Here is a 24,784-nt window from a genome sequence, read left to right on the forward strand (position 1 = left end):
ACTCATGCCCGGTCTTTCTCTCTCTCAAAAATAAACAAACATTGGGGCACCTGGGTGGCTCAGTCGGTTAAGTGTCTGACTTCGGCTCAGTCATGATCTCACAGTTCGTGGGTTCAAGCTCTGTGTTGGGCTCTGTACGGACAGCTCAGAGCCTGGAGCCTGCTTTGGTTTCTGTGTCTCCCTCTCTCTGCCCCTCCCATACTTGCACTCTGTCTCTCTCAAAAATAAATAAACATTAAAAAAAAAAAAATGCCTTCAGAGTTAAATATTTGCTAACATTTTTTTCTTATTGCTGATTCATATCTAATATTTGCCTTTAAATTTCTCATAGTACATTAAGTTCTTACAGCTTTGAAAGAGGTGCTTTTAGAAAGTTAACAGATTTAGTGCTTACCACCATAGATAAAATGTAGTAAGTGGCCAATTTCTCTGGTCTCTCTTGAATTCTTCTTTTACTGTGAGAAGAGCCTAACCTAATGGCTGATATGAAGTAGGTGCTTAATACTTGTTTGTATTAACAAGTGTAACTCTCACCTGTGTAACTAATGAGAGAAAGGAAATTGATACCTTGCCCAGCATATGGCACCTATTTATTCCCTTTTTTTTGGATTTAATTTTTATGTTTACCAGAGCGATAAATGCACATAGTCTAAGTCTGGTATTACCAAAAACTTTTCTCACTCAAACAAAACAGTACCTGCTGCTTTACCCTTGAACCCTCATCTCATTACCAGAAGCAACTTCTTTGGCCGTTCCTTCTGGTACTTGTATGTTTCTAAAAGGAATGTGTAAGCAGCTATTGTTTATTTTATTTACAGAATTCTAAATGTTTATTTATTTTGAGAGAGAGGAAGAGAGATTTAGAGCGCGAGCAGGGGAGGGGCAGAGAGAAGGAGAGAGGACCCTAAGCCCACTCTGCACTGTCAGCTCGGAATCTGACTTGGGGCTCCAACTCATGAACCATGAGATCATGACCTGAGGTGAAATCAAGAGTTGGACGCTTAACCAGCTGAGCCATCCAGGTGCCCCACAGCTATTGCTTTTTAAAGTTTATTTTTGTTGAGTAAGCTCTGCCCCCCAGCTGCACCCAACTCCTGAGATCAAGAGTTGCATGCTCTACTGACTGAGCCAGCCAGGCACCCCCATAAGCAGCTGTTCTTGACATATCAATTTTAGTAGTTGCCTTTCAGTATATCACAGATTTTTGTTAAATCAGTAGTGTTGAACAGTAATATTTACATTATTATGACTACTTAAATATTTTGTTCATTTTTGAGCCAAAAGTATACTGATTTTTTTAAATTAATTTCATTTCCTTGGGATTAATAATCATCTTGTATTTTAAGTTTCATTGTATTCTTTATTTAAGGCTAAATTTTTTCCCTCTGTTGCTTCTTCATATAATCTTCCAAATGGTTAATGAATCAGGTAGTGTATTAGTAAAATTTTCCATGAATTCAATTTTCCTTTTCCTTTTTCTCTCTCTCCTCTCCCTCTCTTCCTCCTCCTCTCCATCCTCTTCCTCTCTTCTTCCTCCCCCTTCCCCTCTTCCTCCCTCTTCTTTCTCTTTCCCTCCCCCTTCTTTTCTTCTCCCCTTCTTTTCTTTCTCCTTCTGCCTCCTCTTCTCCCTCCTCTTTCACTTTTCACTTTCCTTTCCTTTTTAAATTGGTAGACCTTCTTCTGGGGACCGTCTCCCTGCTGTCATCTGGGCTGGTTTCTCTTTAGGCCTGGATCTTCCCTTCACTATAATCTTGGGAGTTTCTTTGTTTCTTGCTTATTTTGGATTCTGTTTTGTAACACCTCACTTCCCCATTTCTTCATCTCTAATGGTTTATTTGCTTGTTTCGGTGGGCATCTCTAGCAACTTCATAGAAAATGGTGTGTGAGGAATAATTTTTTAAAGCTTTTTCAGGTTTGATAAAATTGTTGGCTTTATCATCTTGATTGATAGTTTGGCTGAATATAGAATTCTTGGTTGGAAATCATTTTCCTTTAGAATTTTGGCAATTTGCTTTTTAGCTTTCAGTGTTTCTGTTAAGAAATATTATGAAGTCCTGATTTCTAATATTTTGTATGTGATTGTTCTCTCTGGATTTAGTATTTTTTTATCCAGGTTATTTCTGATATTTTTCATGGTAGTGTGTTTCCCCTCACTCATTGTATTAGGCATACAATGGCCCTTTTGATTTGACAAATCATGTTAGGGAACTTAAGTTTGGTCCATAGTAGAACTTTTAAAAATTATTTCTTTGATGATTTCATCAGTTCTGTTGTCATTTTTTTTCAGTATTTTTCTTTATTTTCTTTTTTCTTATTATTTTTAATCAAAACATTTTTTAAAATTTACATCCAAGTTAGTTAGCATATAGTGCAATAATGATTTCAGGAGTAGATTCCAGTGATTCATTCCCTATGTATAACACCCAGTGCTCATCTCAACAAATGTCTTCCTTAGTGCCCCTTACCCATTTAGCCATCCCCCTACCCACAACCCCTCCAGCAACCCTTAGTTCTCTATATTTAAGAGTCTCTTATTTTTGTCCCCCTTCCTGTTTTTATATTATTTTTGCTTTCCTTCTCATCTGTTTTGTATCTTAAATTCTACATATGAGTGAAGTCATATGATATTTTTCTCTAATTTCGCTTAGCATAATACCCTCTAGTTCCATCCATGTTGTTGCAAATGGCAAGATTTCATTCTTTTTGACTGCGAAATAATACTCCATTGTATATATATGCCACATCTTCTTTATCCATTCATCTGTTGTTGGACATTTGGGCTCTTTCCATACTTTGGCTATTGTCGATAGTGCTGCTATAAACATTGGGGTGCGGGGCGCCTGGGTGGCGCAGTCGGTTAAGCGTCCGACTTCAGCCAGGTCATGATCTCGCAGTCCGTGAGTTCGAGCCCCTCATCGGGCTCTGGGCTGATGGCTCAGAGCCTGGAGCCTGTTTCCGATTCTGTGTCTCCCTCTCTCTCTGCCCCTCCCCCGTTCATGTTCTGTCTCTCTCTGTCCCAAAAATAAATAAACGTTGAAAAAAAAAAATTTTTAAACATTGGGGTGCATATGCCCCTTGGAAACAGCATACCTGTATCCCTTGGATAAATACCTAGTAGTGTAATTGGTAGGTGGTTCTATTTTTAACTTTTCTTTTTCAAATGTTTGTTTATTTTTAAGAGCAAGACAAAGCGATAGCAGTGGGGGGGTGGGCAGTGGGGAAGGCGCAGAGCAAGAGGAAGGCACAGAATCCGAAGTAGGCTCCGGGCTCTGAGCTGTCAGCAAAGAGCCTGACGAGGGGCTTGAACTAAAAAACCTGAAATCTTGACCTGAGCCGCAGTTGGACGCCCAACCAACTGAGCCACCCAGGCGCCCCCGCCCTTTTTTTTTAACTTTTTGTGGAACCTCCATACTGTTTTCCAGAGTGGCTGCACCAGTTTGCATTCCTACCAGCAGTGCAAAAGAGATCCTTTTTCTCTGCATCCTTGCCAACATCTGTGGTTGTCTGAGTTGTTAATTTTAGCCATTCTGACTGGTGTGAGGTGGTATGTCATTGTGGTTTTCATTTGTATTTCCCTGATAATGAGTGATGTTGAGTATTTTTAACTTCTTTTTTATCTAGAGAGCATGCGTGTGTGTGCAGGGGTGGTTGGAGGGGCAGAGGGAGAGAGAATTTTAAGCAGGCCCCATGCCCAGTGCAGAGCTGGATGCTGGACTTGATCTCATGACACTGAGATCATGACCTGAGCTGAAATCAAGTTGGATGCCTAGCTGCCTGAGCCACCCAGGCATCCCTGTATGTTTCTTTATTTGGATGTTGGCCTTTTTTTTTTTTAAACATAATTTATTGTCAAATTTGTTTCCATACAACACCTAGTGCTCATCCCAACAAGTGCCCTTCTCAAATCCCATCACTCACTTTCCCCTCTCCCTAGCCCCCATCAACCCTCAGTTTATTCTCTGTAAGATGTTGGCCTTTTTGAACTGATTTTCTAATTTCTAATATTTTGTGTTTAAGTTTTTTTTTTTTTTTTGGTTCTTTTTTTTTTTTTAAATGTTTATTTTTCAGAGAGAGAGAGAGAGAGAGAGCATGAGCAGGGGAGGGTAGAGAGAAAGGGAGACACAGAATATGAAGGAAATTCCAGGCTCTGAGCTGTCAGCACAGAGCCTGATGTGGAGCTCGAACCCATGAACTTTGAGATCATGATCTGAGCCGAAGTCGGACGCTTAACCGACTGAACCACCCAGGCGCCCCTTTGGTTCTACTTTTTGAGGCAATTCCTTACTTTGTCTTCTGACCCTTCACTTAAATTTTTAAAGTCTATTATACTTTTCTCTTGTGTTCTGTTTTTTATTTTTTATCTTCTGTTTTTATTTCTTGGATGTCTTTATTTCTTTGTTTTTTAGTTGAAGTATAGTTGACATACAAGGTTACATTAGTTTCAGGTGTGCAACATAGTGATTCCACGACTCTCTGTGTTATGCTGTGCTCACCACAAGTGTAGCTGCCATCTGTTACCCTACGGTGCTGTGACACAATCACTGAATATATTCCTTCTGCTGTGCCTTTGTATCCCTGTGACTTATTCCATAACTGGAAGCCTGTATCTCCTCTACTTCCTCCTCCCTCATTTTGCCCATTCCCTCAGGGTCTGTTTTTGCTTATTTTCTTTGTTCCTTCATTTGTTTTGTTTTGATTCCGCATTTAAACAAAATCATATGGTATTTGTCTTTTTCTGACTTATTTTAGTTAGCCTAATATCCTCTAGGGCCATCCTTGTTGTCGCAAATGGCAAGGTCTCATTCTTTTTTTATGGCTCATTCTTTTTCCATGGACACTTGAGTCGCTTCTGTTATCTTGGCTATTGTAATACTGCAGTAAACATAAAGGTGCGTATATGTTTTTGGATTAGTGTTTTCATTTTCTTTGGGTAAATTCTCAGTAGTGGAATTACTACGTCATATGGTAATCTATTTTTAATTTTTGAGGAACCTCCATTCTGCTTTCCAATGTGGCTGCACCAATTCATACTGCCACCAACAGTGCACGAGGGTTCCCATTACTCCATGCATATCCTTGCCAACACTTGTTATTTCTTGTGGTTTTGATACTAGCCATTTTGACTGGTGTAAAGTGATTTCTTATTGTGATTTTAATTTACATTTCCTTGATGATGAGTGATGTCGAACATCTTTTATTGTGTTTGTCGTTCAATCTGTATGTCTTGTTTGGAAGAATGTCTGTTTCAGGTCTTTTGCCCATTTTTAAAAAATATTTTATTTTTAAGTAATGTCTACACCCAACGTGGGGCTCAAACTCTTGGGATCAAGAGTCACACGCTCCACCAGATGAGCCAGCCAGGTGCCTCAACCTCTGTCCATTTTTAAATTGGATTTTTTGGTGTTAAGTTCTTTTTTTTTCATTTAGCATATTTTTTAATTTTTTTTATTTTTTTAAGTAGGTTCCACACCCAACATGGACCTTGAACTAATGACCCTGAGATTAAGAGTCACATGCTCTTGTCGATTAAGCCAGTCAGGCCACCCCCATTCTTTATAGATTTTGCCTATTAATCCCTTATCAAATACATCATTTGCAAATATTTTTTCCCATTCAGTGAGTTGCCTTTTCTTTTCATTTTGTTGAGGGTTTCCTTTGCTGTACAAAAGGGTTTATTTTGATGTAGTCCCAGTAATTTATTTTTGTTTTTTTTTCACCCTGCCTAAGGAGACCTACCTAGAAAAATGTTTCTATGGTTAATGTCAAAGATATTACTGTCTATGTTTTCTTTTAGGAGTTTTCTGGTTTCAGGTCTCAAATTTTGATCTAATCCATTTTGAGTTTATTTTTGTTTGTGACTAAAAAGGGGTCCGGTTTTGTTCTTTTGCATGTAGTCGTCCAGTTTTCCCAGCACCGTTTGTTGAAGAGACTGTCTTTCCTCCATTGTATATTCTTGCCTTCTTTGTTGGAGATTACTTGACCATATAAGCGTTGGGTTATTTTTGAGCTCTCTCTTCTGTTCCACTTATCCGTGTGTCTGTTTTTGTGCCTTTGCATACTGTTTTGATTATTATAGCGTTGTAATGTATCTTGAACTCTGGGATTGTGTTACCTCCAGCTTTGGTCTTCTCTCTCAAGATTGCTTTGGCTATTTAGTCTTTTGTGGTTTTCCATACAAATTTTAGTTTTATTCTAGTTCTGTGAAAAATGTTGGTATTTTGATAGGGATTATAGCCTGCTTTGGGTAGTATGGATATTTTAACAATATTGCCTCTTCCATTCCATGAGTATGGAATATCTCTTGAATGTTGTATTTCCCTTCATTGTGAAGGTATTAACCAGAAGGTTTTTTTTGTTTTGTTTTGTGTCAGTTTTCTGAAGTTTTCTTCTGCTCCTGGGACTCTCTTCCTCAGAAATTCTTTGTATTGTTGTTTTGGCCTGTCCTGTTGGAGACTTTGCTTAAAAATCTGGTGACTCTTGGGAGTGCTTAGGTGGATCAGTTAGTTAAGCAGCTGACTCTTGAGTTAGGCTGAGGTTATGATCTCAAGGTTGTGAGATTGAGCCGGGTGTTGGGCTCCACGCCTAGCCTGGATCTTGCCTAAGATCTCCATCTTCCACTTTGTCTACCCCTCCCCCACTCGTGTGTGCGCACTCTCTCAGAAAAAATTAATAAAAAAATAACAGAATTCCTACACTTGATCTTAGCCAAAAGGCTGAGAAGCGATAAAAAATAAATAAAAGAATTCCTTTAAAAAAGTGTGGTGACTCTTAGGCACCTATTTGAGATTGGAAGCTCTGTGTGCGTGGGCAGGGATTGTTGCTGATTGCCTTCATTTTAGGTGATCTAACTGGATTCTTTTATTAAGAATTAAGCTTAAGAATTAAGCTGGTTAGTTTATTGAGAGGGAAGTCTTTCATCTGGTTGGGATTGACAGACCTGGTTACCAGTATTCTTTGAGCCAGATGTTTGCTGGAATTTCCTATTTACAATTAGATTTCCAGTTAATTCTTCTTTTTCAGTATGGTACCCCTTTCCTCAGCTGTGCTTGGTATCCTCAAATCCAGATTTCCTCATTTACCCTTTCTGCAGTTTCTGAGGATGGGGGTAGTTGAGAAGTAGATTAGAGGGGAGTTTGGTTGTTTTTCAGTATATCCCGTCTCTCCTTTTTAGCTTCACCTGAACGCATTCTTTTGGGATACATACACCAGCAGTGTGCATGTGTGACTCCTACCCCCTAGTGCCTGGTACCTAAAGTTTCTCCAGTTTCTGGTGCTATGTAGTCTAAGATACACTGCTTTTGGGCTTATCTTATTGCAGCAACCTTTTCTGATTTGTTAAGTCATTTACTCCTTGTCTCCTTTCTAGTTTCCAAAATTTTATAGCTGTTGTCTTCTCTTATGTTCTTTTTCTATTTGCCACTTTATGTCCTTTTACCTCACTTACTGGAGTTCTAGGAAGGAGGGTGGAATTAACTACCTGTGCTCATGATGTGGTCTTTTCCCATTTCTTCCAGGGTCTTGTTTTATGTTTTAGTCTGTCCTTTTTACTTGATTTGTTTCCCCTACTCACTTTACAGACATTTTTGAATCTTCCCATGGATTCTGCTTTCCCTTTACATTTTTCTTTTCACTTCTTGTCTTTTCTCTTTCCCTAGCGAGCTTCCTGGAAGAATAAAGCTGTAGTTGATACTTCTGCTTCACCTGTCTAGTATAGTCTAGCCTCTTAGTTGTACATAATGATTGAGATACAACTTTGTTGTCATTTTAAGCAGCTGTGTATGAAATCTGTATTTGCTGTAAGACTCTCATCATGGACACTTGTCCATTTCGTCTTTTAGTAATCCTTATATAAAAGTTCGTGTACAAGAAATTCTTTTAATAACTTAGCATCAGGAAAAGTGACTCCCTTGAGGATTTGGTGTATTTCCTCCTTTTTGATAGCTCTGGTGATACACATTCTGTTTTTCTTTTTGTTCTGGCTATCAGGCAGCCCAGAACCAAATCTGGTCTTTAGTTACATCAGTTATATTAATCTGATTATTAGTATGTTTGTTTCTTCCTTCTCCTCCTGTGGGGTTTAGGACTTCACCTCTTATCTCTGTTTCTCTGCGTGTTGATTTCATTCTCTCATACTACAGACTCTCTACTTCATGAGGCTGGAACCATGACTGCTGGCAGCTCTTGGCTCTCATCTTCCCAGCCCCTTCTACCAGGAAGAAGGGGCTCTCTTGAAGAATCCTGGGAAGGACTCTGATTGGCCTGTCTTGGATCATGTACCCACCATCCCTGTGGCTGGAGTGGGGAGGGTACTATGAATGGCAACCCTCACTAGAACTACATAGTTGGAGTCAGGGGTAAGAGCAGTTTCCCTAAATCAGGGGGATGACCTTCATACTGGCTTTCAATGTTCATTTTTCTATTTTTTGTTGTTATAATACAGGTTGTTAATGTGTGCACTGCCTCAGATCCTTTTCTGAAAAAAATTTGAGTGTAAATAAATAAGTGCATAAGATATCACAAACTCCTGTTCATTCACCTTTGATATTATTACATTTGGCTCTAAGTCTGCCATTGTTGATTATGCTGTTAACTTCAAATGGGCAAATCCAACATTTTTTCAGTTTTCATTCTCTTTGATCCACTTGTCAGCATTTAAAACTGTGATCACTCAGTTGCTCTGTGATCACTAGTGTCATTGTAAAAACTGATCACTCCATTGCAACTCTCTCTTCTCATGACTTTTGGGAAGCTGCTTTCTTCTAACCTCTTTAAACATATTGCCTTTTGGTTTCCTGTTTGGCGTTACTTCCTTCCTTCCTTTAAAATTTAAGTTACACGATTGCTTTTCTGGCTTGTTTGTTTGATTATCTTAACTCTGTGAAAAATTATGATGTATGCTTGGGGATCTTGGGGATCTAAGTATTAATAATATCACCTGAATAATTTTTTTCTAGTCTTCAGATCCATATTTGCAATTACCTTCTGGATATCTGTATCTAGGTATCCTAGGCATCTTAAATTTGATTTCTCAGGGTGTCTGGGTGGCCCAGTCGGTCAAGTGGCCGACTTCAGCTCAGGTCATGATCTTGCAATCTGTGGGTTCGACCCCTGCGTCGGGCTCTGTGCTGATGGCTCAGAGCCTGGAGCCTGCTTCCGATTCTGTGTCTCCCTCTCTCTCTGCCCCTCCCCTGCTTGCTCTCTGTCTCTCTCTCAAAAGTAATAAACATTAAAAATTTTTTTTAAATTTGATTTCTTTACCTCTATAGTCATTGGCATAATTTAAGCTTAAATTTTTTTTTTTTGGTCTGGAGAATTGCAATAGGTTGAATTAACTTAATTAGTTTTTGGTAAGGTGATATATTGACATGGTTCAAAAATATAAAAAGATAAATAGTGGGGGCACTTGGTTGGGTCAGTCCATGGAACATGCGACTCTGGATCTCTTGAGATCATGACCTGAGCTGAAGTTGGATGCTCAACCAACTGAGCCACCCAGGCGCCCCTCCTGTAGTGTATCTTAACTGTTGGTGGAGGGAAACTTTTTTCCCTTGTCCATAGTATTTTTACTATAAGTATTGTATTTCTCACTGACCCCTTTTTTAAATAATTTTTTAAAATGCTCATTTTTGGGGGGGGGGAGAGAGAGAGAGAGAGCACTCGTACACGTGTGCACGCGCAACTTGGGGAGGGACAGAGAGAGAGGGAGACACAGAATCTGAAGCAGGCTCTAGGCTCTGAGCTGTCAGCACAGAACCTGATGCCGGGCTTGAACTCATGGACGCCAAGATCATGACCTGAGCTGAAGTCAGACACTTAACTGATTGAGCCACTCAGGTGCCCATCTTTTGGCACTTTTATGTAGTTTTCAGCCTACAAGTCCTATACACATTTTGTGGATTTATACCTAAGTATTTAATTTTTGGGGAAGCAGTTAGAAGTAGTATTGAATGTTTAATATTGGTGTCATGGCATGGTAGTAACAATTGATTTTTACCTTAGATTTTGCAACCTTGCTGAATTCTTGTATGAATTACAGGAGTTTTATTACAGATTCCTTGGGATTTTCTTTGTAGGGTTATTATTATTTCTTCCTTCTCAATTTGTACGCCTTTAGTGAAATTTCTGGCTAGAAATCTCAGCATGGTTTGGATTTAAGATTTAAGACCTTTGGGGAAAGGATTGATTCCATGATGAAAACCACTAAGTAGGCTTTTTTGTAGATAATGAAAACCACTGTAGGGTTTTTGTAGATGTCTGTATGAAGTTGAGGAAGTTACCTGCATTGTATTCCTATTTTTCTTATGTATGTGTGTATGTATTTATTTAAAAATTTTTAATCTTTATTTTTGAGAGAGAGAGAGACAGAGCACGAGCAAGGGAGGAACAGAGAGAGAGGGAGACACAGAATCTGAAGCAGGCTCCAGGCTCTGAGCTGTCAGCGCAGAGCCTGACGCAGGGTTTGAACTCACTAACCATGAGCTTATGACCTGAGCCCAACCCACTGAGCCACCCAGGCGCCCCATTCTTATGTATTTATTTTAAAAAGTCACAACTGGGTGTTGAATTTTGTTAGGTGCTTTTTCTGGCATTAATAGATGTACTTTTTTTTTTTTTTAAACCTGTTAATATGGTAGATTACGTTCATTGATTTTGAATATTTAACTTAAGTGGAGTAAGCCCCGCTCGATATGGCACATAACTCTTTTTATGTGTTACAGGATTCTATTTATATTTTGTTAAGGATTTTTTCATCTCTCTAGTCATGAGAGATACTGGTCTGTAGTGTTCTCTTTTCATGTTCTATATGGTTTTGGTATTGGAGTAATACTAGCTTTGTAGAATGAGTTGGGAGAAATGCTGCTTTTTCTGTTTCCTGGAAGAGATTGTATAGAATTGGTGTTAATTCTTTAGATGGTTGGTACAGTTGTCCACTGAAACTACCTGGACCTTCATATTTCTTTTTTGGTAGTTTTTAAGGTACAAATTAAAATTTAAAAATAGTTACAGGGCTATGAGTTTCTGGCTGGCTCATTTGGAAGAGCATATGACTCTTGATTTTGGGGTCATGAGTTCAAGCCCCATATTGGATGTAGAGATTACTAAAAAAAAACCAAAAAAACCCCACAAAAAAACCCCACAAAACTTAAAATAGTTATAGGGTTATTCACATTACCAGTTTCATAATTGGTGAGTCAGAGTAGTTTGTGTTTTTCAAGGAAGGGATCCATCTTATCTAAGCTGTCAGTTATGTGTGTGAAGTTGTTCATGGTATTCCCCGATTATCTTTTTGTTGTCTGCAGGTTCTGTGCTGATATCCCCGGTTTCATTTCTGATACTGATTTGTCTTCTTTCCTTTTCTTTGTCAGCGTTGCTAGAGGTTTACCAATTTTATTGATCTTTTCAGAGAAGCAGCTCCTTCCTTGTTTTGTTGATTTTTCTTTTTTTTTTTTCTAGTTTAAATTTTACTGACTTCTACTCTTTATTTTTAATTGCTGTCTGCTTGCTTTGGGTTTATTTTGTTCTTTTTTTAGTTTTCTGTGGTAGAAGCTTCGATTATTGATTTGAGACTCTGACTTTTCTGTGCATGGTTATAAATTTCCCTTTTATTACTGGTTTAGTATGTCCCACAGGTTTTAGGATTTTCACTGACTTGATTTTTTTCATTTTCTTCACAACTTCCTCTTTCAGTATTGTGTCACTTTCTTGCCTCTGTGGTTTCTTTTGTTATTAATTTATTTAAAACATTTTTAATGTTTATTTTTGAGAGAGAGCGCGTGAGCGCTCGCACTAGTAGGGGAGGGGCAGAGACAGAGGGAAACACAGAATGCAAAGCAGGCTCTAGGGTCTGAGCTGTCAGCACTGAGCCTGATGTGGGGCTCAAATCCACGAACCGTGAGATCACGACCTGAGACAAAGTCAGATGCTTAACCTGAGCCACCCAGGCACCCCAGGCCTCTGATTTCTGATGAGAAATTTGCTCCCAAGTTAATTTTATTGTATAAAGAAAATGTTTTTCTCTGGCTTCTTTTCAAGATATCTTCCTTGTGTTTAGATTTCAGAAGTTTAATCAGGATGTGTTTAGGGGTAGTTGCCTTTTGAATTATCCCTTTTGAGATTTGCTCAGCTTCTTGATTCTGTACTTTTATGTCTTACCAAAACGGAACATTTTTAGCCATTCTTTTTTTTTAATGTTTTATTTATTTTTGAGAGCATGAGCTTGAGTGGGGGGGAAGGGCAAAGAGAGAGGGGGACAGAGGATCTGAAGCAGACTCTGAGATGACAGCAGAGAGCCCAGTGTGGGGTTTGAACTCATGAACTATGAGATCGTGACCTGAGGTAAAGTCATATGCTCAGCCACCTGTGTGCCCCCAGTCATTCTTTGTTTGAGTACTTTTTCTTTTTTCTGCTTTAAAAATTTTTTTAATGGTTATTTTTGGGAGAGAGATGGGCGGGCAGAGAAAGAGGGAGACACAGAATCCGAAGCAGGCTCCAGGCTCTGAGCTGTCAGCACAGAGCCCGACCTGGGGCTCGAACCCATGAACTGTGAGATCATGACCTGAGCCAAAGTTGGATGCTCAACTGACTGAGCCACCCAACTGATTGAGTACTTTTGTAGTCCCGCTTTATATCTCCTTTTCTTCTTGAGACTGATGACATAAATGTTAAGATTTTTGTTATGGTCCCAAAGGTCTTTGAGGATCTGTTCATTTTTATTTCTTCACACTCTTCCCTGTTGTTTATATTGAATAATTTTGATTGTTCTATCATCTAGCTCATGGATTCTTTTACTCTCTTTCCTTGATTCTGCTATTGAAGTCACATATTGAGCTCTTAATTTTGTTTATTGTACTTTTCAGTTCTAAAATTTTCCATTTGGTTCTTTATATTTTAGATTTTTTCTGAGGCTTTTTATGTTTCATTTCTGTGTTTGTAATTGCTCATGGAATCATTTATTTATATTTTTTAAGTTTATATATTAGAGAATGCAAGCAGGGAAGGGGAAGAGGGAGGGGGAGAGAGAATCCCAAGCAGGCTCCGCATTGTCAGTGTAGGGCCTGATGTGAGGCTTGACCCAAGAACCGTGAGATCATGACCTGAGCCAAGATCAAGAGTCAGATGCTTAACTGACTGAGCCATCTAGGTGCCCCTGGAATCATTTTTTAAAAAAAGATTTAATCTCTACACCCAGTGTGGGGCTTGAATTTATAATCCTGAGATCAAGAGTTGTATGCTGTACCGGCTGAGCCAGCCAGGCATTCCTCATTTAGTCATTTTTATTATGGGTGCTTTAAAATCTTCATCAGGGGGCACCTGGGTGGCTCAGTCGGTTAAGCGTCCGACTTTGGCTCAGGTCATGATCTCATGATATGTGGGTTCGAGCCCCACATTGGGCTCTGTGCTGACAGCTCAGAGTCGAGCCTGCTTTGGATTCTGTATCTCCCTCTCTCTCTGCCCCTCCCCTGCTTGCACTCTTTTTCTCTTTCGCTTTCAAAAATAAACATTAAAATTTTTTTTTTGTTTTTAATTTTTTTTTTTTTTTTCAACGTTTATTTATTTTTGGGACAGAGAGAGACAGAGCATGAACGGGGGGGCGGGGGGCAGAGAGAGAGGGAGACACAGAATCGGAAACAGGCTCCAGGCTCTGAGCCATCAGCCCAGAGCCTGACGCGGGGCTCGAACTCACGGACCGCGAGATCGTGACCTGGCTGAAGTCGGACGCTTAACCGACTGCGCCACCCAGGCGCCCCTTTTTTTTGTTTTTAAATCTTTATCAGAAGATTCTAACATCCTGGGGTGCCTGAGCGGCTCAGTTGGTTGAGTATCCATCCATCTTCGGCTCAGGTCATGATCTCACGGTTGGTGAGTTTGAGCCCCACATTGGGCTCACTGCTGCCAGTGCAGAGCCTGCTTCAGATCCTCTGTCCCTCTCTTCTCTTTGACCCACCCCTACTCATGCTGTGTCTCTTTTTTTTTTTTTTTTTAATTTTTTTTTTCAACGTTTATTTATTTTTGGGACAGAGAGAGACAGAGCATGAACGGGGGAGGGGCAGAGAGAGAGGGAGACACAGAATCGGAAACAGGCTCCAGGCTCCGAGCCATCAGCCCAGAGCCCGACACGGGGCTCGAACTCACGGACCGCGAGATGGTGACCTGGCTGAAGTCGGACGCTTAACCGACTGCGCCACCCAGGCGCCCCTCATGCTGTCTCTCTTAAGAAGAATAAAAAAAAGGATAATTGTAACCTCTGTCAGAGGTTAAAATTACAAATACCTACGTGTTGACATCTGTTGATTGTCTTTTTCATTCAATTTGAGATCTTCTGGTTTTTGTTATGACAAATAATTTTATTTATTTTGAGAGAGAGAGAGAGAGCATGGGAGGGGCAGAGAGAGAGGGAGAGAGAATCCCAAGTTGACTCTACACTGCCAGCATGGAGCCTCATGTGAGGCTCAAACCCACAAACCATGAGATCATGACCTCAGCTGAAATCAAGAGTTGGATCGTTAACCAACTGAGCCACCCAGGTGCCCCTATGACAAATGATTGATTGAAACCTGAACGTTTTTGTGTTATGTTTTGGGACTTTGCATCTTACACAAACCTGTTTTAGCTGGCTTTTTCTGACACTTGTCTGATTTGAGGAGTTGTGGTTGGCATCTCCTTATGCCAGATGTGGGATGAAGTTCACATTCCCTCTTGGGCCTTTGTTGACATTTGAGGGAGGCTGCTTGTTAATGCTAAGCAGAGGTGCGTATGGTGGTGCTCTACCTGATCGCCACAATGGATATGGCTTCATTTACCACTGTGTGTTGGTGAAACTCCTAACTCCTTGCTAGATGTTCTGACACCACCCCAGGGACAGGATCAGTTTCCTTGTTACTGCCAGATGGAGGTGAAAGTCCAGGCTTCCCTTGTTGTCTCCATTGACACAGTGGGGGGACATGCTCATTACCAGCCAGTGAGGTTGAGAATTCTGGTTCCCTGTTTGTTCTGCTCTTACACTACCCCAGGGGTAGTCTTGGAATGACTCATAATCTCACAAGAGTGGATGTCTAGGTTCCTTGCTTGACCATTGCAGGAGTGGGTGGGATCAGCTTTTTCTGTGGTGATGTGCTGGAGTAGAGCAGCTACTGTCTAAAAGTTTTCTTTTCCTAGCTAATATGAGCCCTTCCTGGTTGTTTGTCTAGCAAGAGAGAGGAGTCCTTTCATTTGAGCTTTTTTTGGGGGTGGGTGGGGGGGGTCTGTTCTGTGCTTGTCGGTGCTTCTGGGTTGCTGACTTTTTCCAATCAAAGAGTGGGATATATTAGGCAAAAGAAAACCTATGGAACCTCAGTGCCATGTTATTCCTTGAGTCCTGTGGTTTCTAGCTAATTTGCCTTCTTAACATTTTTCAGAATGTATTTGTTTCATTTATAGTGTGTACAGGTTTCGTTTGTATTGCCTAAGAGAGAAAAGTACATCTCCATCATCCAGTAAATGGAGGCAGTGTAGCCTTTGATTTCAATGAGTTGGCTCTGTTGTTTTTGATTTATATTTCATTGATTTCTGCTCTGATCCTTATTTCTTCTTTTGTTTTTGTCCTTTAATTTCTTGAGGTACAAGGTGAAGTCATTGATTTGAGATTTCTAACAGGTATTTAGTGCTGTAACTTTTCCCCTCAATTATTGCTTTAACTGCCTTGCACAGATTTTGATAAGTTTTGTTTTAATTTTCATTCATTTAAAAATAGATTCAATTTTCTCTTTTGGTTTCTTTTTTGACTTACTCGTCAGAGAAAATTCTTTGTATTACTTGAAACCTTTAAAATTTATCAGTAGTTGTTTCATGGCCTGAATATAGATCTGTCTTGGTGAATCTTCCATATGTCCTTGAATAGAATGTGTATTTTGCTAGTTTGTGTAGAGTATCCTGTCAATGTCACTTAATGTCTGTTTGATGGTGTTCTTCTGGTTGATAATGTTGTTCAAAGTTATTATATTCTTACTGATTTTCTGTTTACTTGTTCTACCAATTGGGAGAGGTTTGTTGAAATCTCCATATATAATTGTGGATTTTCCCATTTCTTTTTGTAGTTCTGTTATTATTACATCATGTAGTTGGAAGCTGTTACTAGATGAATAAATGTTTAGGATTTTTATATTGTCTTAATGAGTTAAAGCCTTTATCTTTGTAAAATGATCCTCTTTTTTCCTGATATTGTTGATTTTTTTATGTCTTTTTATGGAAGTGTAATTAACATAGTGTTACATTAGTTTCAGGGGTACAATATTATTCAACAATTCTATACATTTCTCAGTGCTCATCAACATAATCATTAATCTAATCACCTTTATTATTGTTCTTATCTATTTTACCCACTTACACTTTACTGTTTTCCATTTTACTCCCCATTCCCCACCTTCCCTTCTGGCAGCCCCCAGTTCTTTGTATTTATGGGTCTCTTTCTGTTTTGTTTGTTCACTTATTGTTTTCTTTTTTAAAAAGATTCCACACATAAGCTAAATCATATGGAATTTGTCTTTCCCTGGCTGACTTATTTTAGCATTATACCCTCTAGATTCATTCATGTTGTTGCAAATGGAAAGATTTTATTCTTTTTTTTTTTTTAATGGCTGAGTAATACTCCATTACCTACACATACATGCACACCTTCTTTATTCATCTATCCATAGACACTTTGGTTGCTTCCATATGTTGGCTATTGTAAATAATACTGCAGTAAACATAGAAGTACATGTATCTTTTTGAATTAGTATTTTTGTTTTATTTCGGTAAATATTCAAGTGGAATTACTGGATTATATGATACTTCTGCTTTTAATTTTTTGAGGGATCACTATACTATTTTACACAATGGCTGCATCTGTTGAGTTTCCACCAACAGTGCATGAGGGTTTCTTTTTCTGTATGTCTCCTTTGGAGAAATGTACATTCAGGGCTTTTGCCCACTTTTTAATCAGATTTTTTTTTGTGTGTGTGTTGAGTTGTGTACGTTCTTTGTATTTTATTTTATTTTATTTTATTTTTATTTTTATTTTTTAACATTTATTTATTTTTGAGACAGAGAGAGACAGAGCATGAACAGGGGAGGGGCAGAGAGAGAGGGAGACAGAATCTGAAACGGACTCCAGGCTCTGAGCTGTCAGTACAGAGCCCGATGCGGGGCTCGAACTCGCGGGCTGTGAGATCATGACCTGAGCCGAAGTCCGACGCTTAACTGACTGAGCCACCCAGGCGCCCCTCTTTGTATATTTTGAATATTTACCCCTTACCAGATTTATCATGTACAAACATTGTCCCTGTTCAGTGGATTGCTTTTAGTTGAGGGTATCCTTAGCTGTGCGAAAGCATTTTATTTTGATGTAGTCCCAAAGTTTATCCTTGCTTTTATTTATATGCCTGAGGAGACATATCTAGAAAAATTTTTCTATGGCTGATGTCAAAGATATTACTGCCTATGTTTTCTTCTAAGAGTTTTCTGGTTTCAGGTCTTATATTTAGATTTTCAATCTATTTTGAGTTTTTTGTGTGTGTGGGTGACTAAGAAAGTGGTCCAGTTTTGTTCTTTTTTTTTTTTTTTTTTTTTTTTCAAATGTGTGCTTACTTAGAGTGTGAGCAGGGGAGGGGCGGCGGGGGGGGGGGGGCACAGAATCTGAAGCAGGCTCCAGGCTCTGAGCTGTCAGCACAGAGCCTGATGTGGGGCTTGGACCCACAAACCGTGAGGTCATGACCTGAGCTGAAGTCGGATGCTTAACCGACTGAGCCACCAGAGCCCCCTCTCTACTTTGTTGTTGATGTATAGAAATGCAACAGAGTTCTGTATATTACTCTATTATTCTTTTATCTTGTGATTTTACTGAATTCATTTACAGTATAATAAAATGGTGGAGTCTTTAGAGTTTTGTATGTATAGTATGTCATCTGCAAACAGTGGCAGTTTTACGTCTTCCTTACCAGTTTGGATACTTTTCGTTTCTTTTTCTTGTCTGATTGCTGCAGCTAGGACTTTGGTACTGTGTTGAATAAAATGGTCAGAGTGAACATCCTTGTCTCCTCCCTGATCTTAACAGGAAAAGCTTTTTTTAAATTTGCACTGTTGACTATGATGTTGGCTGTGGGTTTTTCATATATGGCCTTTATTATGTTGAGAAATGTTCCTTCTACACCTACTTTGTTGAGGGTTTTTATCATGAATACATGTTGTACTTTGTCAAATGCCTTTTCTGCATCTATTGACATCATATCATTTTTATCATTTCTCCTATTAATGTGATGTATCATGTTGATTCATTTGCAAATATTGAACTACACTTGTATCCTAGGAAAAAAATCCCACTTGATTGTGGTGAATGATTCTTATTGATTATTGTGGGATTCCGTTGGTAATATTTTGTTGAGAATTTTTGCATCTATATTAGATAGGATTGTAGTTCTCTTTTCTTGTAGTGTCTTTATCTGGTTTTTGTATCAGGTTAATGCTGGCCTTGTAAAATAAATTTCGAAGCTTTACTTCCTTTTTTTTTTTTTTTTTTTTTTTGGTAATAGTTTGAGAAGACTAGGTATTAACTCTTCTTTAAATGTTTGGTAGAATTCACCTTTGTTAAACCCATCGTCTTTGTGAAATAAGCCTCCTTTTTCTGATAATATTGATTAAAAATTTTTTTTTTAATGTTTATTTTATTTTTGAGAGAGAGAGACAGACCACGAGCAGGGGAGGGGCAGAGAGAGAGAGGGAGGCACAGAACCCGAAGCAGGTTCCAGGCTCTGAGCTGTCAGCACAGAGCCTGACGTGGGGCTCGGACCCATGAACCGTGAGATCATGACCTGAGTTGAAGTCAGATGCTCAGCTGACTGAGCCACCCAGGCATCCCGATAATATTGATTTTTAAATCTACTTTAAGTGATATTAATATAACCATTTTTACTTTTTTTGATACTCCATGATGTAATATGAACTGTTTCTCTGGCTGCTTTAAAGATACTTAAAAGCATATTATATATAAAGATTTTTGCCAATTGTAATCATATGTTTTAGTTTACATTTCTTTCTTTCTTTGGATATATTGACACATGGTTTACATTTCATCATCTTTCTATTTCTTGGTGTTTAAAGAGTGCTTTTGTTCTGTATGCTTATAATATCATTAAGAATGGCAAATTGTTGACATTTTTCCCGATTTTTTTCACCTGCATTATCTCCTTGTTAGTGGCTCCAAATTCAAGTATATTTGGCCTTTTGAAGTTAACTTACAGCTAACTTAAACTCTCTTCATTTATTTTTTATTTATTTATTTTTTTGGGACAGAGAGAGACAGAGCATGAACGGGGGAGGGGCAGAGAGAGAGGGAGACACAGAATTGGAAACAGGCTCCAGGCTCTGAGCCATCAGCTCAGAGCCTGACGCGGGGCTCGAACTCCCGGACCGCGAGATCGTGACCTGGTTGAAGTCGGATGCTTAACCGACTGCGCCACCCAGGCGCCCCTCTTCATTTATTTTTAAGTAAACTCTACTCTTGGGGCTCAAACTCACAACCCCAAGATCAAGTGTCATGTGCTCCATTTACTGAGCCAGCCAGGTGCCCCATACTCTGTTAATTTTTTAAAGTATTTTTTCTATGTGTTTCATTTTAGTTATTAGCTATTACTTGATTTCTTGTGCTGTAAATCTTATACAATATATTTTTCATCTTTTTTTTTTTCAGTATTTTTTTCATCTTAGACCTTGGTCATTTTCATCGCTAGAAGTTCAAATTTTTAAAAACTCTTATTCATATTTCTATTTAACATGTTTAATGTTTTTGCCAGCTTTTTGAACAGTGAGTGTATTCACTATAATTGTTTTATAAGATTTGTGTACTAAATTTGTTATGTGTCATTTCAAGATTGGTTTGACTGGTACTTGTTTCATTATTGGATGTAATTTGTTGCTTCTGTGTGTATGTCTTGTAAGTTTGTATTGATTTTTAATCATTATGAATTTTATCTTGTTCTCTATTTTAGTATGCCTAAAAATACTTTTTGTACTTTGTTCTGTGACATGGTTATTAGAAAAGTTTGTCCCTTTTGGGTCTTGGTTTTATGTTTTGTTTAGATAGACCAGAGCTCAGTTTAGTCTAGGGTTAACTTTTCCCACTTTTGGAGGCATAATCCTTCTTAGTACTTTGATACAGTATTAATTATTGGGTGTTTTAATTCTGACTTTCCGAAACAAGCATTATTTGCATCCTTCTGTGAGTTCTGGTGCTGGGGTTATTTCTGATTCAACTGGTGGTTCTCTACCTGGCCTTGAATAGTTCTCTCACATGCAAGTACTGATTACTCAGTATTTTCTAGGACAGGCCTCCGTAGATCTCTTCCTTTTTCTTTTTCTCTAGCTCTCTCCTCAGTGCCAGTATTCCTTTTGAGTTCTAACTGCCTTGGCTTTCTTGGACGCCCAACATTATTTCTTCAACTTGGGGAGACCACATGCCCTGCCTGGGTTCCTTCTGCCTGTTCATGGCCTGGAAACTCAAGGCAGTAAGCTGGGCAAATGTATGGCCTCTCTTGTTGTTTGTTTTTTGTTTCCCAGGATCACTGTCTTTCATTACTTTTCCAAAATCTTCAGTGCTGTTGTTTCATATACATTTTGTTAGGTTTTTAAAAAAAATTTTGTTTTCAACATTTATTTATTTTTGGGACAGAGAGAGACAGAGCATGAACGGGGGAGGGGCAGAGAGAGAGGGAGACATCGAATCGGAAACAGGCTCCAGGCTCCGAGTCATCAGCCCAGAGCCTGATGCGGGGCTCGAACTCACGGACCACGAGATCGTGACCTGGCTGAAGTCGGATGCTCAACCGACTGCGCCACCCAGGCGCCCCAATTTTGTTAGGTTTTTGTTATCTTATGCAAAAGGTTGAAGTTGGTCCCTTTTACTCAATCCCGACTAGAAGTGATATTACTATGGTTTTATTGTACATTTTCATAATGACTAGTGATGTTGAGCACATTTTAATTTGCTTGTTGACCATTTGTGTGTTTTCCCTTGTGAAGAGTTTGGTAAAATTCCCCCCCCCCCCCCCTTTTAATTCTGTCTTTTTAAAGATCCTTAACATGTCCTGGATACTAGTCTTTTGTTAGATAAATGTTTTGTAAGTACTTTCTCCAAGTCTGTGTTTTTTTTTCCCTCCTTTCCTTTTCTTTTTTAATGTTTATTTATTTCTGAGACAGAGAACATGAACGGGGGCGGGGGGGTGGGGCAGAGAAAGGGGCAGACACAGAATCCAAAGCAAGCTCCAGGCTCCAAGCTGTCAGCACAGAGCCCGACGCCGGGCTCTAACCCGTGAACCGTGAGATCATGACCTGAGCTGAAGTTGGACGCTCAACTGACTGAGCCAACCCAGGCACCCCATCTCATTTACTTAACTGTGCTTTTGATGAGCAGAAATATTCTGATGAAGTCTGTCAGTTTTTTGTCTTTATTGTCTACTATGAGCTAAGACACTTTTGCCTAACCCTGAAATCATGAAGGTCATTTGCTTTGTTTCATCTAAAACTTTGTTTTTGTTAATTTATACTTAGGTCTGTAATGTATCTCAAGTTAAGTTTTGTAGGGTCTGTTGTTTGCATCTGGATAACCAGTTTCTGCCCCATTTGTTGAAAAGAGTCTCCTTTCCTTACTGAACTGCTTTGGTGATACAGCACTTGGCTGCATAAGTGGGCTATTGCAGGAGTCTTCATTCGGCTCCATTGATTTATTTGTCTGTCTTTATATCATTGTAATACTAGTTTGATTATTTGTACTTTATAGTAAGTCTTGAAGTTAGATTTGCAAGTCCTTCAACCTTTTTCATCCTTATCAAGATTGCTTTGCATATTTTAAGTCTTAAGCACTTTATATAAATTACAATATTAGCTTTTCTGTTTCTTCAAAAAGGTTGATAGGATTATGATTATCATTGCTTTCAATCTGTAGGTCAGTTTGAGGAGAATTGACATGTTAACATGTTGAGTCTTCCTATTAAAAAAAATATTTTTAATGTTTATTTTTGAGAGAGAGACAGAGTGTGAGTGGGAGAGTGGCGGGGGGGGGGGGGGGGGGGGGGGAGGGGTGGGGAGGGGGGAGGGCAGAATCTGAAGCAGGCTCCAGGCTCTTAAGGTGTCAGCACAGAACCTGACACGGGGTTCGAACTCATGAACTGTGAGATCACGACCTGGGCTGAAGTTGGACACTTTTCCCACTGAGTCCGCTGGGTGCCACAAGTCTTCCTCTTAATTACAAGGTATATCTCCATTTATTTAGATCATCTTTGTTTTTTTTTTTCTTCCCTATATTTTGTAGTTTTCTGTCTTTGGTCTTGCATGTCTTTTGTTTTACTTTTATTTATTAAAAAACATTTTTTTAAAGTTTATTTATTTATGTTTGAGAGGGAGAGAGACAGAGCATGAACAGAAGGGCAGAGAGAGGGAGACCGAGAACTGAAGCAGGCTCCAGGCTCTGAGCTGTCAACTTAAAGCCAGAAGAGGGGCTCAAACTCACCGCAAGATCATGACCTTAGCCGAAGTCGGTCGCTCAACCTACTGAGCCTCCCGGGCACCCCTGCATATAGACTAGAATTTTAATATATCAGTTATGTAAAGCTATTCCTTTTAGCATTTATTTCTTTAGCAATTTCAATATCTTTCCTTACCTTTTTATCGTGTATTTATATAGTGTACCACTTACAGTTAATACTGTATCACTTCTTGAATGTGTAGAAATCTTGCAACCATAGAGATTGTTTTATGTACCGTTTGTCTGCTGTCAGTTATGCTCTTGTTATATGTGTTAGATCTATACGTTATAACCTCCAGAAAACAGTATTATAATTTTTGCTTTCAATAATCATTTGTAGTTTTGAGAATTTAAAAACTAAAATTTTTTATATTCTTCAGATATTTACCATTTGTGGTCCTCTTCTTCACTTCCTAAAGATTTATATTTTCATCTAGTACCATTTCCTTTTATTATGAAGAACTTCTTCTGTTAGCCTTTGTTGTAGTCCATGTCTCCTGGTGATGAATTCTGTTTACTGCCTTTTACGTGAAAATATGTTTCACCTTTGTTTTTGAAGGATATATTAGTTGCATATAGAATTCTGGGTGGAACTACAGTTCTTTTTCTTGAAGCACTTTAAAGATTTTATTTTACTGTCTTTTGGCTTCCATACTTTATGATGAGAAATCAGCCATTTCTCTAATCACCGTTCCCCTGTATCTGATGTGTCATTTTCTCTTGGCTCCTTGAAGAGATTCTCCTGCGTTTGCTTTTCAGCAACCAGTTTGGCTATTTGGGATTCCCTGTGCTTTTTGAATCCGTAAAGTTGTCTTTCTTCAAATCAAAATTTTCATCCACTCGTTTTCAGAACTCTTTTTTGGTATTCTCATATTCTGTATTTTTACTCCCTACCCCTTTTCTTCCTCCTTTTCCAGACCATCAGTTATACATGTTCGATTTCTTGATACCATTCAGTCGGTCCCTGAAGCCTTGTTCATTTTTTCCCCACTATTTTCTCTCAGAGTAAAGATTTGAGTTAGTGTAGCTTCAAGCTCACTGACTCTATTTGTCATCTTGATTCTGTTAAATCTGTCCAGTAAAATTTTCACTTCACAAATTTTAGCTTTGGGTTTTAGAATTTTTATTGAATTCTTTTTTATAGTTTCTTGTTGGGATTTCTTATTTCACTTCGTAGAGGTACATTTTATTTGCCTCCTAGGACTCTATTATAATCGCTATTTAAAGTCTTAATTCCAGTGTCTAGGTCATCTTAAGGTTGGTTGGCCTTTATTGATTGTCGTTTATCGTAAGCATGATTAACATTTTTCTGGTTCTTAATAGATTAGGTAATTTGGATTGTTTTCTAGACGTTGTGAATGTTGTATGTGGGAAGCCTTGATTCTGTTATATTCCTTTGAGGAAATTGTTACTGCTTTTATCAGGCAGTTGATTTGGTTGGATTCAAACTGCTTATTGTATATTTTGAGCAGTTGCTTAAATCTTCTTTTATTTCATTTTTCCTTAATTGGGTTCAAGCTTGTTCTGTGCATGTATGGTCCAAGGTTAGTGAGACAGATCCTGTATGTACAAATTTGCCTTCAGGCTAAAAGTAAGTCCTAAAAAATGGGAGACTTCTTGCTGGTTCCTTCCAAGTTTTGACTTCTAGTGGGAAACCAGAATCTGGCTGTTTATCTGTATAGGAGTTTCTCTCTTATAACCTTACTTAGCTGTTTTGGAAGTACAAATGAATTTTATTACAGATTTAAACATATTTGGTGTGTTTCAGTTCATTGCAGTTATTATCTTTTTTTGGTCTTAAATGATTTCATCTTTGGCTGGCAGGAACCTCTTTAGGTTGGCTGATAAATTCTTTGGACATGACTACAGTAGTCTTTTATTGCTTCTTGGCTAGTTGATAGAACAAGTTACCTGGACTTACTTGACCTAGACCAAGAATTCTCTACATCTCTTAGGGGTCCTGGTTCCTTTGGGAAATGTTGTTTGGAGACCACAACCTTGGCACTAGGTTGCTCATTTCTGTTGTAACCTTGAGCCTTTGTAAAACACAAGAGAATATAGATTATTTTGTTTTATTTTTTTAAAGTTAAAAAAAATGTTTATTTTTGAGAGAGAGAGCATGAGCAGGGGAGGGGCAGAGAGAAAGGGAGACACAGAATTCAAAGCAGGCTTCAGGCTCTGAAGGTGTCAGCATAGAGCCTGACACGGGGCTTGAATTCATGAGCCATGAGATCATGACCTGAACTGAAGTCG

General features: G+C 38.8%; 1 protein-coding gene and 1 pseudogene across 25 annotated transcripts in view; one reads left to right on the plus strand and one right to left on the minus strand.

Annotated features, from left to right (window-relative positions):
• The window catches only part of MLLT10 (MLLT10 histone lysine methyltransferase DOT1L cofactor), a 242,836-nt gene that overhangs the window by 14,869 nt on the left and 203,183 nt on the right, over positions 1 to 24,784 (plus strand). Inside the window, exon 1 of one of the 25 annotated variants that reach the window (XM_045463967.1) lies at positions 8,181 to 8,354. The exons of the other annotated variants lie outside the window; for them this stretch is intronic. The gene's annotated coding sequence lies outside the window, so the exon portion shown is untranslated. Of the gene's footprint in view, positions 1 to 8,180; positions 8,355 to 24,784 lie in introns of those variants that run through there. 25 annotated transcript variants of the gene reach the window in all.
• Positions 6,553 to 6,725, minus strand: LOC123592375 (annotated as a pseudogene).

The sequence above is a fragment of the Leopardus geoffroyi genome, chromosome B4 (assembly GCF_018350155.1).
Source record: "Leopardus geoffroyi isolate Oge1 chromosome B4, O.geoffroyi_Oge1_pat1.0, whole genome shotgun sequence".
NCBI lineage: Eukaryota > Metazoa > Chordata > Mammalia > Carnivora > Felidae > Leopardus > Leopardus geoffroyi.